The sequence below is a fragment of the Phascolarctos cinereus genome, unplaced genomic scaffold, assembly GCF_003287225.1.
Source record: "Phascolarctos cinereus isolate Bilbo 61053 unplaced genomic scaffold, phaCin_HiC Scaffold_5;HRSCAF=322, whole genome shotgun sequence".
NCBI classification, from domain to species: Eukaryota; Metazoa; Chordata; class Mammalia; order Diprotodontia; family Phascolarctidae; genus Phascolarctos; species Phascolarctos cinereus.
The window spans coordinates 16,101,248-16,119,256 of record NW_027555958.1 but is presented as its reverse complement, the minus strand read 5'-3'; the positions used below and the strand labels follow the sequence as shown (position 1 = coordinate 16,119,256).

General features: G+C 46.5%; 1 pseudogene; it reads right to left on the bottom strand.

Annotated features, from left to right (window-relative positions):
- Window positions 1-3,639: 3,639 nt before the first annotated feature.
- Window positions 3,640-16,271, bottom strand: LOC110221328 (uncharacterized; annotated as a pseudogene).
- Between the last annotated feature and the right edge of the window lie 1,738 nt (window positions 16,272-18,009).

Here is an 18,009-nt window from a genome sequence, read left to right as displayed (position 1 = left end):
AACTAAAGGTGCGAGGTCATGGGTGAAGGGGAAAGGAGGTAGAAGAGACTCCTATGTGGGAACTGAATGAACCACACTGCCCCCATCTTGTGACTCGGTTCTGGAGCCAGCTCAGCTCTCTTTCTATTCAATGAGGGATCGAGTCCAATTTTGGTCTTGAAAGAAAACTTTGTTCAATTATGGGAATCGTGAGAAAGCTACTGCATTGCTTGAAGCTAGGCCTGTGTGGCTGGGAAGCTGGACCACCTCCACCTGCCGCTTAGAGCCCCTGAACTAAGCACCTAGATTACGCTGGCCAGAAAGCCAGTCAGATCCAAAGACTGATGAGGAGTTTTCTCACAATTATACATCCCAAACGGCCCATACTTGCCCCATCCCGATCAGCCAGTTAGTTTGTATGTTCCTCTGAGGGAATACAGACACCTGGGGGGCAGAGGGGAAGTGGGACACTTCTTTTTCTCATTTCAGGGAATTGCACCTGTTTACCTTCCCCCTCCCAGCTCAGAAACCCCCTAATCTTTCTTCCAATTAGAAACCAGATTACCTGATCTTGCATCCTGGTTTATATCCTATTAATTATTTTATTTTAATGCATAAAAATCTGTCTCCCCCTGTATTTGGGGTCCAGTGCCAAGCTCAGGAGGCCTGGTCTCAATTTGTTATGCAGTTAGCATACATTGCTTAGTCAATCGATACACTCAGAAACAGACTTCGCCCGCCATACCTATGAGTATTTGGTATTTGTGCTACTTATCGACAAAGCTGAGATGGGCCTCAACCTACATACCTAGTGGCAATGGAGACTCCCCTAACTGTCCTGTATTTCTAATCGGTATCCCTGGGGCCACGACCATAGGAAGGGGTGAAGAGAGAACAGAAAGAAGAAAAGGTCATGGGGTATACTGTAGGTCAACTGGCAAAACCAATAGAAAGGATTAAGGATTTGGGAAACAGACCAAGAAGTGTGGTATGGACGCGTGATGTGGTGATATGGGAGTTAAACTGTCCAGATGTCTCCTGGAGCTCTCCCTCTGGCAAACCCAGAACAACTAAGAAGTTCTTGACTTGCTTGATGATCATTCTGTTCTACAAAAGATGGAAGAAGGGACCAAGAGACTCTCTTCATGCACCGGCTTCTGACCAATAAGGAAGAACTAACTGCTGAAGCAGAAGTGATGGCAACCCTGACCAGAACAGAAGAAAGGGGGATGGAGCCTAAATCTGCACCCTAGATTCGGAGACAGCAGATCTGAAAGAGTTCTGGAAGGGAGGGTTACTATTTCACAACCTCACTATCTTCTTGAGAACTTGGCCCACGAGGAATAGGAAGCTTCAAAAATTAAGTGCCGGAAATGCAAGCACATGATTACAATAAAGGTACAGGAGGAAAGTGGGCAGCGAATCAATCTGGATGCCCAAGAAATGCAATTTAGAATTTGAAAATATACATGAAGAAGGACAAGAAAGTGAAGAGAAGATTAGTATGGTCAGTAAAACTGCCAGAAGTGAGTTCTAAAACTTAGAATAAACTGACACTTCCAGTAAATGCTTAAAAAATTAAAAGCTACTTTGCAGGCAAGGGGATCTAAGAAAGGATGAGGACAGAGCTCATAGACAGCTGCCGATGGTAATGAACAAGTGGGAAGGAGAAGCACTCAACCCTCCCTCTGCCTGTTTTCTCTTCCAAAGAAAAAGACGTGTGTGCCAGGGAGACCAGAACAAAAATAGCTAATCAGGGCTCAAAACTGAAAATAAGTGAAGAGTTCCACAGAGGGGGAAATGTTCCAGCCCAAGACACTGAAAAGAGCTGGTGCACAGAATTCCTGGGTCACTGTCAGCAATCTTCAGGAAGCTGTGGAGAAAGGCAATGCTGGAGAAACAAATATTATCTCATTCCCTAAAAGAAAGGAGGGCAAAGTCTTCAAGCCACAGACCCTTGAGCTTGAGTCTGATACTAAAGGGATGGCTTGTGAGCACTTAGAAGGGGAAGGGATCAGCAAGGGCCAGCGCTGATTCATGAAGAACAATTCATACCAGACAAACCGCATTTCTCTTCTGTCAGGGTTACCTCACTACTAGACAAAGTTAGCATTCATCCTAAGCAAAGCATTTGTCAGCCTGCCCACATTCCAGACGTGGCCAACGTGTGAATGACTTGTTTTGCTGGAACAGATTTATTTGTTACTGGGGATGAGGGAAGAAGGAGGATTTATTGATACTGGTGCAAAAAAACATCACAGAACATTTAAGATACACAGGAGAGAGCAGACAGAAGCTCAGGACACAGAGGAGCAGGGCAGTATTGGAAGCATCACATTAAATTTTATATTTTTTAAAAAGCTATTCATGAAAGATGCATGATTTCACATACAATCCTGTTTGCATTCTTTGTATAGGGAAATGTTTGTTAATAATATAAAAGAAATGTTATCTACTGCTATCCAAAATGGAAGAGCATGGGGTAAACACTGCATAGCTCTGCAATGTGTTGAAGCACCAGACTCTGAGTAGTCATTAAAACAGCAAGGTTTCTAGTGGTGTGCCCCAGGGATCTGTCCTTAGCCCTGTGCTATTCCAAATTTTAAATCAATGATTTGGATTAAAATACAGGTGGCATTACAATAGCTAATACACTACATTACAAAATCCAAATCCAAAATGATCTTGACAGGCCAGAATAATGGATCAAATTTAACATTATGCAATTCAACAGAGATAGATATCTAAGTTCCATACTTAGGATCTCCCCTCAAAATCAAATGAATGGAAGGTGTGTTTATAAAAAAAAAAAAGGTGACATGGCCATGGAAAAAGCTAACTCAATGCTAAGCTGCATTAATCAGCACACAGGGTCTAGGATACAGAAGAAAATACTGCTTAAAGCCCTTTTCAGTTCACATTTGAAAGGCTGTGTCTGGTTCTGAAGAGGTAGGTATTAGATTTTAGGAAGGGCATTAATAAAATGGAACATGTCCAGAAGAGGGAGACCAGTAACATTAGTGGGCTTCAGGCCATGCTAGCCAGGGATCAAACAAAGGAATTAGGAATGTTTAGCCTTACAAAGAGAGACTGAGGCTATTATGATGCCTTCAACTACAGGGCATCCCAAAAGTCTTAAGGCAGTTTGAAGCTGCTTGGATCCAAAGTCCAAAAGTAAGCATAACAGGTGGAAGCTGTACCAAGGAAAACTTAGGTTTAACGTAAGGAAAAACTTCCTAACAATTAGGGTAGTCTAAAACTGGGGTCAGTAGTAGATTCCCTGTCACTGGAAGACTTTAACGGCGTCACATTCAGGGAGACTGAAGGGAGCAGAACTGCTGTACAGGGGACCCGATGACTGACCTCGGAGGCCCTTTTCAACTCTCAGCTTCCGTGATCTTCTTTGATTTGCTGCAGTATAAAATCAGGCAGTAATTATGAAGAAGCGACAGATCCGTGCACAGTACACTGGGACACCGTATTAGACAGTTTATAGTGGCTTGCTCCTTTTTCAGCCTACTTAATCAACTCGATTACATTTTAGGAAGTTTAAAATCCTACAAGTATGGCTTTAATGGTTCATTGTCATAAAGACAATTTGTCAGGAACCATGCTGATTTATTGAAACTACTCCTATCACTGGACGACAGCAAAATCAGATTTGATTTCATGCACGTCGATTTATTTACATGAGCTTTTCTAGTAAGGTGACCTGGTACAAAAGTTAGGCCAGCCTGTGCTTAGTCGGCAGCTTTGTTTTAAAAGCTGTTGTCTTCTAGTTCACCCTGCTTTATCAAAACGGAAGATTTAGCTATTTAGCTTGGTGATTATTTAGGTTGGGGACAGCAATTTGCCATTTAGTGGCTTTTAACTGCAGAACTCAGACCAATGCTTGGCAATTCCCTGGTGGAGGAGGTAAGAAGGAAATTAAGGGGGGAAAGCAATTTGCTCTCAGCCTCCCCAAATCTAGTAACAAAGAATTCACAAGTATGGGGCACCTTCATCGCAATAACACTGTGAGGTAGAGAGTGCAAGACAAGTGATATTCCCATTTTACAAAAGAGGAAAATGAGGTTCAGAGATACTATGCGACTTGCTCTTGGTTAAACAAGTCAATACCAGGCAAAGCCAGGATTGGAACCCAGGTATTGCCTGACTCTCTGTCCAATGCTTTCCCCAGTAAGTCACCCTGCTTCTCTGAAGCAGAACTACTATCATATCTTGAAGGAATGACTGAAGGAAAACGTATCCTTATTTACTACATTCCCAGGGTTATTCTCCACCATGAAACCTCTGATGTCTGCTCAGTGCTGAGCTGCACCTGAAGGCTTTCCCACACGCACTGCATTTATAGGGTTTCTCTCCAGTGTGGATTCTCTGATGCTGGATGAGATGAATAATTCAGCTGAAGGCTTTTCCACACTCAAGACACCAGAGGGTTCTTCTCCGGTATGAAATTTCTGGTGTTGAGCAAAGGCTGTACTCCACCTGAAGTCTTTTCCACACTCCCTACGTTCGTAGGGATTCTCTCCAGTATGGATTCTCTGTTGTTTAGTAAGTGCCGTACTCCACCTGAAGGATTTCCTACATTGACTACATTCATGGGGCTTTTTTCCAGTATGAATTCTCTGATGCTGAGTAAGGAGTGTTCCCCACCTGAAGGCTTTTCCACATTCATCACACTGGTAGAGTTTCTCTCCAGTATGAATTTTCTGATGGTCAATAAGATGGGCATTCTGGCTGAAGGCTTTGCCACATGCACTACATTCATAAGGCTTCTCTCCAGTATGAATTCTCTGATGTCGAACAAAACGTGTCCTCCAGGTAAAGGCTTTCCCACATTCGCCACAAGTAAAGGGTTTCTCTCCACTATGAATTCTCTGATGTTGAATAAGATGGGCATTCTGGCTGAAGGCTTTCTGACACTCACTGCATTCACAGATTTTCTTTCCTAAACATATTTCTTGATGTTTAATTAGGTCAGAATTATGTTTGAACCTCTTTCCACATTCACCGCTTCCCTCTCCTATAAACAATCTCTGCTGCCTGATAAGGATTGAGCTTAGACTAACGTTTATTCCAAATTCATTACACTGAGGACCCCTCAGCTCAGTGGGAATGTTCTGTTGTGTGATGGCTGAAGGTTTCAAAGATTTCTCCTGGATTCCCAGCTGCCTCCCTAACTGGTCCTTATATTCCCCGGCTCCTGCTAAGGTGGAGTACCAGAAGTCAGCTCTAACAAGTCTTTCCATCATGACCTGCTGAGATGATTCTTGTTCCCAAAAACCCTGCTTTGGAGATGACTCCTTGGCTTCAGTCAGAGTCTGGAAGTCTGGAAGTAATGAGAAATGTAAATGTCCCCTCTTCTCAGTACCAGGAGAAAGAAAACTGCTGTCATAAAAACAGCAAAATGAAAAAGCTCTCTCCACAAATGAGAAGCAGAAACCCTGGTTGGCAAAGTTCTACTTCACCCTGGCACTGCCCCCCAAGATCAAAGGGAGGGACAGTCTCATCTTTGGAATCCCAGGTGTGGAAACTGCTCTTTAACTGTGCACTGAAAGAAGACTGCCTAGCAAATCATGGGGACAGTCTTACCCAGAGGGGCCCAGGCTGTGGAAGCTCAAAACAACATATATTCCCTCTTGCCCAACAGTTAACACGCCCCTTAGGTTCATGCCCCAGTATCCTGATTCTTTAATCCAATAAAGAAGAACTAAATGCAGGCCCTGTCTTGCTGTTTCCTCTCACTGGCCTCTTGTGCCCATTCACCTATGCCCCCATTTTCTACAGCCGGCCCCTAGCAATAACCTTTGTACACCGTGTTCTATTGTTAAAATCCCCCATATCCAGTCTGTTCCTAGTCCTGTAGCTTCTGCCATCATATTACCTTTCATTTACGCCCTCTTCTCTCCTCTGACACTGACCCTCATCACTTCATACCCGGACTATTGCAATAACCGCTGGTGGGTCAGCCTGATGAATCTGTCCCCGCTCTGGTCCATCCTCCACTCACCCATCAAATTAATCTTCCTAAAGCACAGATCTGACGCTCTCATTCAATGAACTCCAGTGCCTCCCTATCACTTCCAGGATCAAAGACAAAATCCTGTGTTTGGCATTCAAGGCCTTTCCCAAGCTGCTCCCCCTCTCACCAGCCCAGTCTTCTTACTCCCCAAGTGCTCTGCAATTCAGTGGCACGGGCTCCGTCTCTGCTGAGAGATGGCAGCGCTTCCTCCTCTCATCTCCTCTGGCTCACTAGAGGTGGAGTCAGCAGAATCCTTATTTCCAGGGCCACTTCCAGACCTCTGCAGTCAAACCTAATGAAGTCTACTCTGATGTCCGTGCCATCTACTTACACCACCTTCTTTCAATTATACTACTTCTATCTACTGACCCCTGAGAGCTGACAGGTGAGGGGGGAAGGGGTAAAGAGGACATCACTCTCCCCCTTTTCCATGGTTGATATCTAGGTTCTAATCTTCCTCTTGAACCCTTCTCTGGCCATCATTTCAGAGATGTAATCTTCATGTTTATGCCCCTTCCAACAACCTGTTCTCACAGTCTCTTAAGCCCCTCAAATCCCACACAACTTTTACTCCCCCTTTAATCCAGTAACCATGATTATGGTCACACTCTAGACCTAGATCATTCAAAATTCTGCTAGTTCTAAAATCTGAAACCATGTGACTTCCCCCATGCACAGCTGTCTTTCAGAACAGCCCTAGTCCTCACTCCACCCACACCTGTTCTGTGCCCTCACTGTACCTTCCAGGCCCTGATTCCTCCATGTCCCAGCCAATGAATTAGATCCAAGCCTCACTTCGCTCTTTCCCTGATCTCACTGCTATGGTTAGCAGCACCAATAGTACTTTTACCTCTGCCCTGGGACCCTTTACCCTTCAATGCTCCCAACCTGTTAAACCTGGTTAACTGCAACCATCTGCCACCATTCCTGAGCTACCAACTACTAATGAAAAAGAGAATAAAGTTAACAGAAGTCTTTCCTGATAGCTATAAATTACAACTTCATAGATCATGCTCAACTCAGCCTAAAAGAAGGAATTTTTATCATCCCTTCCTAAGATGAGATCATGGGTGTAAACGGGGAGAAAAAAAAATAAGACAGGAAGTGTTCTACTCTTATGGCCACTGCCCCTTAGACAAGCCCTGGAGATTTGGAAACTGAAGCATCATTAACATATTATTTATAAATCATTATTTATTTTTTAAAAAGGGGGGGACATTTGGGAGCAATCTGACCTGAGACGACAGGCATCACATGACCCCAGCTAAGCAAGACCCAGACCTGAAGAATCACAGCCTCCCATGCCCCTGGCCCTCAGGACATTGGCTAACTACAAAGAAATACATCTGATTAAATCCTGTTAGGATACTTAACTTTTCTGAAGGGACTATCTTTCTGACATGGATTACAAAAGTATCAGAAAGTGACCCATGTAGAGAGAGGGAGTGAACAAGAGCTCAGCCACCTCTTTATCCCAAAACTCCCTCCCACAAACTTCCCCGCTAATTCACCGAAAAAATTTAAGAAGTCAATGCTGCCTTTAGATTCTAAGGTTGGCCGCAAGTCATATCACTGAACATCCAATCTGGGAGAGACCGCAGAGGCCATCCCCACCTCCAGAAAATGAGGCTCCCATCCAAACCTGGGTTCGAGAGGGTGTAGCTGCCTGCATACATCCCAGGGAGCATCCACTCACTTCAGTCAAGAGAACTGACCCACTAATTGAAGGCTGTATGCATTTGGCTATGGTTATGGTGTGTCTACCTCTCCTCCAGGCCTCTCAGGACAAAGCGCCCCCGGCGGAGGGGTCCATTTGCCAGAAAGGGCAGTGTAATTCCAGCTTTTGACTCATCTAGCCTGGCATTTCACATGATGTCCTCTGCATATAAGTTAAACAAATAAGGTGACAGTCTACAGCCTTGCTGAACTTTCCCAATCTTAAACCATGTTCAGTTCTAATCGGTTGCTTCTTGACCTACATACGGGTTCCACAGGAGACAAGTAAGATGAGCTGGCACTCCCATCCCTTTGAGGACTGATATAAACTCCATAAAATAGAATAAAGGGACCACACCAACCTGCAGGCCATTACACTGTCCCCCACTAATTGTTACAATAAGGTGTGGCTCGTTAAATCTCCAGAGAGAAAAGAGCAGGAAGGAGAGGGTGGTCAGGAGAAAGGGTCACAACCTAAGCCACCCTTTAGGGAGGAGACAGGAAAGGCCTGGGAAGCATTCAGATCGGCCCCTTCTAGGACCAATCCTCTGTTCCTTCTCCCTAGATTCATCCACATTTTAGGAAGAATTAAAGTAAATTAAAACTACACATTTATGAGCTAAAACCTCAGCTGAGACTTGACTTGACTGCCTCTAACCATTCTCTCCTCTCTTACTGAATGCCTACTCATCAAACACAACGCGGTCCAGACCCTGACTCAGCCTCTTCCGTCACTGAGGAGCACAAGGCCAGCTGAGAAAAACGGACTCCTTTCCTTAAAATATCTCTGCATTAAAACAAAAACGATGACATTTCTGAAGCACTTTAGAGTTTGCAAACACTGCCCACACCTTATCTTATTTGCACCTCAGGCCACGTTACCAGCATCCATTCAACTTCCCTCCTGCTTTAGAGGAAGCGCTGACCCCACTTCCAGACATTTCCCTCTTGCCTCCTCTAGGAGCGGTGCTCATTCGTGTATCTGCAATCTCTCCCCAGTGGGTCCTTCCAAACCGTATACGTGTGTGTTCTTCCTAATCTCAGTCTTCTCTCAACCTTTCTATGTCTCTTATTTCACCGGCCACTCCCCAATCACTTCAATCTGGTTTTTACCCCATCGCGATACCTGTCCACGCTCTCAGTGGTCTTCAGTGGCCTCATCACCAATTCTGGCGATGTCTTTCAGCCCTCTCTGAGCTGCTGTCAGTGCCATGTGCCCACTGCTTCTCTGTACTGTGCTCCCGGCACCTCAGATAACAGAGTTGTCCGGCCTGAGCCTGAAGGACTCTACTGACGGCTAGTCCAGGACTGCTGAGAGCATGCAATCTATTTCTGGACACCTCTGTGCAGGAAGATCTGACTGACGTGGAACTGAAATTGTGTCCCAGGCAATTCCACTTGCTGCTCTTGGCTCTACGCCCCAAGGACAAGCACAAATCGAACCCATTTCCCAGGACAAGCACATATCTGAAGACGACTGTCGTGCCCTCGTGCTAAGTCTCTCCCAGGCTGAATGCTCCATGTTCTATCAACAGGTTCTTGGCACGGCATAATTTTCACTCTGCCCACTCCCTGTCCCCAAACCCGTCTACTGATATCCTTCCTACACTGTGACACTCAGTACTAAACAGAATAACTAAACCAGGACCCAGGGTAGAATGTACCAGGACTGCTGCTTCCCTGCTTACACATACTTTGCCTCTTTAGATGCTAAGACTGAGTTCACGTTTTTGTCTGCCCTGTAACAGTCAACTCACTTCAAGCTTATTCCACTAAAGTCCCTGGATCCATAGAGGAAGAGATGGTGAGCTTCCTCTACCTCACACTTGTGACTCACGCCAAACTTCACATTTATTTATATGGGTCTTACTCCTTTTGACCCATCACCCCCCTAGCCCATCAAGGTCTTTTGAGATCCCGATTCTCCCATGCGAGTCTTATCTGTCCCTCCTACCGTTGTGTCATTTGCAAGCTTGATGTCTGTGCTCTATCCCAAGTAATTCACACAGATACTGAACAACAGAGAGCCAAGGACAGATTCCTGAGGTCCTAAGAGATCTGCCTCCACACTGATCGTGCTTTGTGTCCAGTTACTCAATCAGCACCAAATCTGTCCAACTGCATTTTTATCTAACCAAAATCACTCTATCTCGTCTTCAAAACTAGCATGAGAAATAAAAATGATTTGCTGAAACCTAGGTATACTCTGTCTACAGCATTTTCCAATTAATACCAATTGATAATTCAGTCCAAAAAAAAAAATCAATGAGGCTACCCAAATCAACAAACACGACACCTGCTTTTGATTAATCCGTGCTGGCTCTTAGTGGTCACTGCTTCCCTTTCTAATTGTTCAGAAACCATTCCTTCAATAACAATTTCAGAATTTTGCAAGAAATCAAACTTAGGGGCAGCTAGGTGGCACAGTGGATAGAGCACTGGCTCTGGAGTCAGGAGGACCTGAGTTCAAATCAGGCCTCAGACACCTGACACTTACCAGCTGTGTGACTTTTAACCCCATTACCTAGGGGAAAAAAAGAAAGAAAGAAATCAAACTTAACTACCTATATGTTTGATGACTCAACCATCTCTCATTCTGAAAATCAAGACAACACTTTCCCATTTCCAGGCCTACAACTGCTCTACCATTTTCCATGTTTTTTTTCATTGATCACTGTCAGTATTTCTGCAATTGCATCTACTTAGAATGTACTTAGCCTGCACCTGCTGAGGTGAACTGGTTGCTGGATATTCTACCCCTATCTCTGCTATCTTGGGTTTTAATTCCCTGGTAGCAATTTTTGTTCTATACATCTCAGTCCACAGATCATTGGTCTTTGTAAAGAAAACAGAAGCAAAAACAGCTGTATAGTTCTGCCTTTACTTCATCATCTGTTACTATCACTCTTTTTCCTATGTTATGATTACTCACATCAATATTGTTATATTTACATAGGAAGATTTTTCCTCCCACCTCCACTTTTATCCTAAAGCCCCGTTAATAATATGTGCAAGACTTACAACAAATATTTGTTTTACACGCCCTCCTTAGTTTCAAGGCATCCCTACCAAAGAGCTGGGGATATTCCTGCATTTCCTTTGACCAGTGGCTCAGAAATCCAACTTCTACTCTCAGATACCATCTTTTTAACCAACCATTTATCTCCCTTATGTAATCTTCAATTTCTTGCCTCAGACTTCAGAATCCACCAGTATTTTCTGTTTCTTTTCTGGCAGTATCACTTGCTCCAAAATGAAGCCCCGGAAGCTAGAAATGGCCAGCAGGTGTGACCAATCTTAGAAGTTTCTCTATCATGTCCGAGATACATACTCAGTGAAACCCACCATTCACATCAGGTCTGACAAATCGCTGCTTCTGCACTCCTGCAGAGTGGTCCACCAACAACCACCCTATTCATCTCTTCTTCCTCTGACTCTCCTGACAGTCTATATATCCACAGCATTCCTCAGACTGCAAACAGCTGCTTCCTTCCCTGCTCCCCCACAGGGGAGCCATCCTCATACCTATAACTTGGTCCCAAATGTTCACATGGCTCTTCTTCCCCTATTTTTCTTGGGTCATATTCTTCTACCCTCCAGTACAGGTCAGGGCTCCCCTCTGGCCATTTACCTTGAAACTTTCTTTCAATTTAACAGTTCACTTTCTTCCTGATAACTTGGAGGGAAGAAGACATTGCTCAAACCTTTTAACATTCCCATCTAGGAGAAAGCCTGCCCTGTACTTTAAGCATAACTTGGGGAGGGGAAGGGATTTGGTCCTGGAAGGGGCAGACCCCGCTGAAAGCCACTACACATCCTGGAAGAGCCCATCATATCAAGGGAACAGTAACAAAATTGACCTGAAGATGCCTGGTGGAGAGTGGAGGGAAACAGAGCTTAGACACGCTGCTGCTGGCAGAAACAGGGAAAGGGGAGACATTTATCACTAAAATGCCTTTGTCAGGGGATCTGTGCAGGTATTATCATCCTAATCTGACAAATGAACCAGAAACAGAGTTCAAGAGACTGGCCCAGGGTCACAGGGCTAGTATATGGCAGACTTAGGATTAAAATTCAGGCCTTCTAACTTACTATTAGTAAAAACCAGGGCTAGCTGTGTATCTCTGAGTCTTATTTGTAAAAGGAAGAGGCTGAGGGTGACCATCTTCTACAACACCACTATTAATTGAAAAGAGCAGACAGGTGACTGAATATGAGAAACGAGAGAGAAGGAAAGGCTGAGATACTGAGTGACTGACGGAGTGATAAATGCCAGAGGAGAGAAGTGGCAAAGAAGACAGAGTGAAATCAAAAGAAGCAGATTTGGAAAGAAAAAGTATAAACTCAGTTTGTGTGAACTTGAGGTGCCAGCAGGATATCCAGAAAATGCTGTCCAACAGGGATGTAAAGCTGTCAACATGGCACTGTGGGTGGAGGATAATGTCATCTCTGTAATACTGTTAGATGAAAGCATGGGAATGAATGAGCTTGTCAAGAAGAGACTGGACCTAAAGGAATGCTCTTCTCAAGGAATTAAGGAAGGGATGAGAAGCCAATGAAGGGGACAGAGAAATCACTACTAGAAAGGCAGGAAGAGAAGTAGCAAAGCGTTACGTCAGGAAGCCAAAGGAAGAACAGAGCAAAAGAAAGAAGTGTCGTTGTTCAGGGATGTCTGACCCTGTATGGGGTTTTCTTGACAAAGATACTGCAGTGGTTTACCATTTCCTTCTCCAGTGGATTAGGCAGACAGAGGTTAAGAGACTTGCCCAGGGCCACACAGCTAGAGAATGTCTGAGGTCAAATTTGAACTCAGGTCTTCCTGACTCCAGGCCTAGCACTCTATCCACTGAGCCACTTAGCTGCCTCCAAGGAAAGAAGTAATAATCCATAATATCAAATACTTTAGAGCGCTCAAAAAAGACTGACTGAAAAAGGTCAATGGATTTGGCAATCAGATCACTGATGAACTTTGTGAGAACATTTTCAGGATTACGTTAAGGACAAAACAGCCAATCTGCAAGGAGTTGGAGAATGGATAGTAGGGAAGATTTTTTTCAAGGCTTTTATCTCTGAGGAGGCAGAGAAAGATGGCACAGAAACTCGATGGAGTAAAGGGGCTGAGGGCTTTTTTTTTTTAAAAGAACTGAGGAGACTCAAGCACGTCTGTAAGGAGGCAGAAGGCACGGCACTGCTTTAGATGCATGAGGGAGGCACGTGACCAACAAAATGGCAGACGAGGCATCACCTCTAGCTCCCCACTGGCTCTCAAAAACCTCCTGAAGGAGAAATTATGCATCAAATGAAGAGCAACTGTAGCTGAATCCACAAGACAAGAAAGCAAGAAACTCCAAAAGGTGTCAGCCTTATCAATCAACAAGAAGGCATTATGGAGCTCCAGTGGCTCCACACGGCCTGTAGCACCCCTCAGCCAGAAGCCGTCACCCTTCAGCATGGTGTCCGAACTGCCCCCCACCTTTTGCCTGGGACCCTCTGGGGTTTCACCCCTGCTATAGCGACTGCAGCTGTACGCCATCCCCTACTCAACCCACTGCAATAAGCCGCAGACAATGACTCTGCCCAGCCACCCAAGGAGAGGGCAGGGAAACAGGGAAAGGGAGAGAATTCAGCTTTCTTCCACTCGAAGTGGTGGAGCCTTAACAATGCGAAGATTCTGCGCCCGCTCTGCTCTCTGACCCTGCAAAAAGTGGGAGAAGCTGATTTAGCCCAGACGGAGGAGGAACTAATGACAGTCTGAGATGGAACAGGAGCGGAGGAAGAGCACAGCTGGTTGCTGGGGCATAAAAAATGGAAACCCAGTCTTGTCCCTCCAGAAACTACTCAGAGCGATGATCAAGGCTGGTGAAAATAAATTCCCTAACATGGGAGAAAGCGGAAACAGCTTTTCAGTCTAGCCCTAGGGTCCCACCAAAGGGGAATGGGTCAGAAAACGAGTGACAGGGGAATACAAGTAAAAAGGGCTAAAGCCACCTGCGATTCAAAGAGGAAGAAAATAAAGTAAAACCCTAAAATACAAGCAGATGAAGAGAACGCTAAAATCAGCAGGGGGAATAAGTACCAAAGCGCCCAAGAGACCACAAACGGCTCTAACCAGCTCTTATAAAGTGCATGAGGAAGAGGGGAAAATCGCTGGAGCAAGGCCCTGAAGGACCCAGAAGAACAGAATTAAGGATGAAAGTGACACAGATTAGAGACAGGAGAGGCTGAGAAAATGTGAAGACTGTGGACGGCCATCGAAGGAGCTCTTACCAAATGGCTTCACTTTCTCTGCGAAATAAGAGGTCAAGTCATCTGCTGCAAGACTTGGGAGCTTGAGGAGCAAGGAAGAATTCAGGGGGAATGGTGAAATGAAACAAGGAATCAGCAATTCAGGGCTAGTGAGGCAGAACACAAGCAGCCTGAGACCCCAATTAAGAGTACGAAGCAGAAATTTACAGTAGTTTTGAATATACAATCCAGTTGTACTTGAAAAGGCAAATGTACGTTATACTGGTATATAAGGTTGACGCTTCTCTGAACTTGAACAGTGCCGTGTATGTGATTACACACGTAGTTTTTAAGGTAACTGGCTAAGAGGAAAAACTCCAATGGATGTGTAACAGCTTTATTCACTTAGGAAGCTTATTTTGTCAGGACATGAAAGACTCTCTGATATGCAGCTCCCTTCCCAAGGTGGCTCACAAGGGTGTAAACTCAGCCTATAAGCAAAGCACTAGGAATGCTTTATGCCTTCATTCTAGCCCCACCTGCCTGAGGAGGAAGGCAGAACCTTTACTAAGCTGCAACCTTACGTCAAAGCGTATGAAATGGAATGGAGGTGAAGAAACAAGGCTACATGAGCACTCCGTAGCACAAGGACTCCCCAACACACACTCACTGTCCCCTTCGTTCCTACTTCTGCAGCTTTCTCTCGGTTATTCTCCTTTCTGTAGAACCCCCTCCAGCTTCTCCTCTCCAATTATCAAGATCCTAGCCACTCTCCTGAGGCCTCAGTTCTCAAGATCCTCTCCAGGAAGCCTTGTCTGGAGCATCAGCAAATTCACCTTCTTTGTCCCTGCCTCTTAGTTATTTAACTGCCTATGTTCCTGGTCTCCCTGTTTAGTCTGTAAGCTCCCTGAGGTCCCCACAGCTCTAACTGGATATCCATGATAATACCTAGCTTAGCACAGAGCAGATAGTAGGTACTCAACAAATACATTTAAAGGGAGGAAAAAAGCATTGCATGGGGCGAGGGTCTTACTGAGGGAGAATGTTACACAAATGGTGATCATTGATATGAACTAAATGATTAGGTGAAAAGTCTCTTAGGGGAGACCAGGCTATAACTTGTGTCCCTAGAAGGTACTCTGTTGGACAAAGAAATTCCAGAATGAAGGAACAGGTGTGCTGCCCACTCTGAGAACTCTGATGATGTTCCAAAAGAGAGTGGGAAAAACCTCCACTCCCCTGGGAGCTGTCTGTCGGAAGCCCAGGAGACTTCTCTTCTTCCTCTGTGCTCTCCTCCAGAGGAAGGACAGAATTCCGAGAAGCCAGAGCTGAGGGAGACAAGACCTTTCTGTCTGGACTGGGCAATCTGACCCGGGTTCATCAAGCTGGAAATCTCCACGGACCTGGTAGGTAAGTCCTCTTGCACTTGCCAGAGTGAGAGATGCCAGGAAGATTGCTTCTTCTTTCTACATCTGAAGACGATGACTACTCTCTACTCCAGATGCGAGAAGATTTTGCCCCTGTGCTTGGAGCCGGTGCCCGCAGCTACAACCGCACGCGGGAGGACAGCGGGGGACTCAGCCCGCGCTTTGCTTCCAATTCCCTGAATTGACTCACAAGACGTAGGAGGAATAAGCTGCAGAAAAATCCGGGAAGCGGCTGCTCAGACCCGCCAGTTCTCTCCGGGGTTAACCAGGAAAACGGACCTCTCTCTCCGCTGCATTTCTTTTTGGAAAGCACAGCTCACCCGAACTCGGACGGGAAAACAGCGGGCGCCGCCGAGGCCACAGCTGCCACGATGACCACGTGCTCTGTGCCCCCTCCCCTCCCCCCAGACCTGCCAATGCACCCCTGCTCATCCCCTACTCAGCAAGCTCAGGGGCAACCCCTCCCATCCACGCCCCCAGCCCCGCCCGCGCGCTGCAGACCCCTCCCCACCCGGGGCCTGCCAAGTTCTAGAAGTTCTAGGCTCAGAGGTCTGGCCTGGGGGCGCTGGGGAAATGAGGAGGGGAGCTTCCCGAGCATGGATCCTCGTGGGGACGGCGAGGCGACGGCGCTGGACCCCAGGCCGGACCCCCGCGGACGCTCCCAAGGCCGCAGTTGGGAGGTGACCCCAGGCCCCACGCACAGGTGGAAGGCTCCCTCCCGCACACGCGCAGACGGAGAAGCGGGGCGGCGGCTCGGTTCGGTTCTTCGTGGGGCCGAGCGGGCCGGTCCCGACATGGCCCCGGTCCGGAGGGGTGGCTGCTTTCTCACTTCGCAAACCTCGGGAGCTAAGCTTTCCAGCCCTTAAAGAGGCCGGCACCCCAAAGGCTGCTGGGAAGTGGTGTGCGGAAGCAGAAAGAGCCCGGCCCCGCGGGATTCTGGGACTTGTAGTTTGGCCTCTGAGCTGCGCAGGCGCGGTTTGCTGTCTGATGATGTCACGGGTGGCGCCCGCTGTTGAACCAGCCTGAAAGCCTTCTTCCCAATCCCGGCTGAGCCCTGAAGCGCTGACCTCTGACCTCTGGCCTCCACTCCTCATACCCATAAATGACCGGGGCAGGGCACCTAGGAGGGGGCAGGTGTGAGCCACGATGTCAATACCTGGGATAGGGGCAGGGACTTTCGGAGTCAGAGTTCCCTGCTGGGGCACCTGTGCTGGTGTGACCTCGAGCGAGTTATTTCACTCTCCTAAGAGGCCCCTGGAGGGCGCCGTGGAGCGCGCTGGCCCCGGAGCTCAGGAAACTCGAGTTCGAGTGCAGCCTCAGACACTTTTAAAGCTGTATGACCCAGAGAAAGTCACTTCACCGCTGCCAGCCTTAGTTTCCTCAACTGTAAAATGGGGATAGTAATAGCGCCTACCTCCCAGAGTTGCTGCGAGGATAAAGTTAGATATTTGCCAAGTGCAATGAAGACTCTGAAGCACTTGCTAGCCCTTCTTATCTGTCCAATGACGAGGGGGACTAGGTGGTCTCGATCCCAGGAGCCTAGGCACCGGGAGGTGGGCGTTACCGCGGCAGGACTGTCTCCTTCCCCCTCCCAAAGCCGTGCCTCTGTCTCCACCTCCCGGGGACTTGCGGCTCGCTGACCCAACCCTGGAGCGTTGAGTGGCTCTGCGGGAGATGGCGCCCCGCTGGGAGCCACGGAACGTGCTGGCGTGGTGGAAGAAAGCCGAGAGCCCGCCGAGCCGAGTCACCCCAAGGCCCCGGGAGGAGGAAGGACCCAGGAGGAGGAGGACAGACAGACAGAGGCCAGGCGGGAGGCCGGCTGGGAGCGGACGCCCATTCCTAAGGCCACACTGCCAGGGAGATGCTGGGGGCTGAGCCACTGACGACAAGATGTCAAAGGCACGTGGGGAGTGGTGGGCCTCTTTTAAAAACCTGAAGAACTTTTTCCCTTGGATAATATTTTTCCCAATTACACATAAAAGCAATGTTGAACATTAATTTTTTAATATTTTAAGTTCCAAATTTACTTCCTCTCTCCTCTCCCTTCCCCTTCCCAGAGACAGTAAGCAGTTTGATAGAAGTTATACATGTGCAATCATGCAAAACGTATTTCCATATTAGTCATGTTTGAAAGAAGACACAAACAGAAAAAATGAAAAAAATAAAGTAGAAATAGTATTCTTTGCTCGGCATTCAGACTTCATAATTTCTTTCCATAAAGGTGAATAGCATTTTTAATCACCATTCTTTGGAATTGTCTTGGATCATTGTGTAGGTGAGAATAGCTAAGTCATGCACAGCTGACCATCATACAACATCATACTCATACTGTTAAGAAATTGTGAATGTGGTGAAGATGGAAAACCTTTCAGCCTGCATGCATGCCTTAGTACGCCAGAAGATTCATGCCCAAGAGCTACCCTATAAATGTAAGGAATGTAGGAAAGCCTTCAGTCACAGCTCAGACTTACTCAGCGTTTGAGCATTTCATTCTGGAGATAAATTTAAGAAGCCCTTTAATAACGGGTCTCTAATTCAACATCAGAGAGTTCATATCAGAGAAACCTTCGGAACGTGATGATTGTGGGAAATCCTTCAAGCAGAGCTCATCCTATACTAGATATCAGAGAATCCATA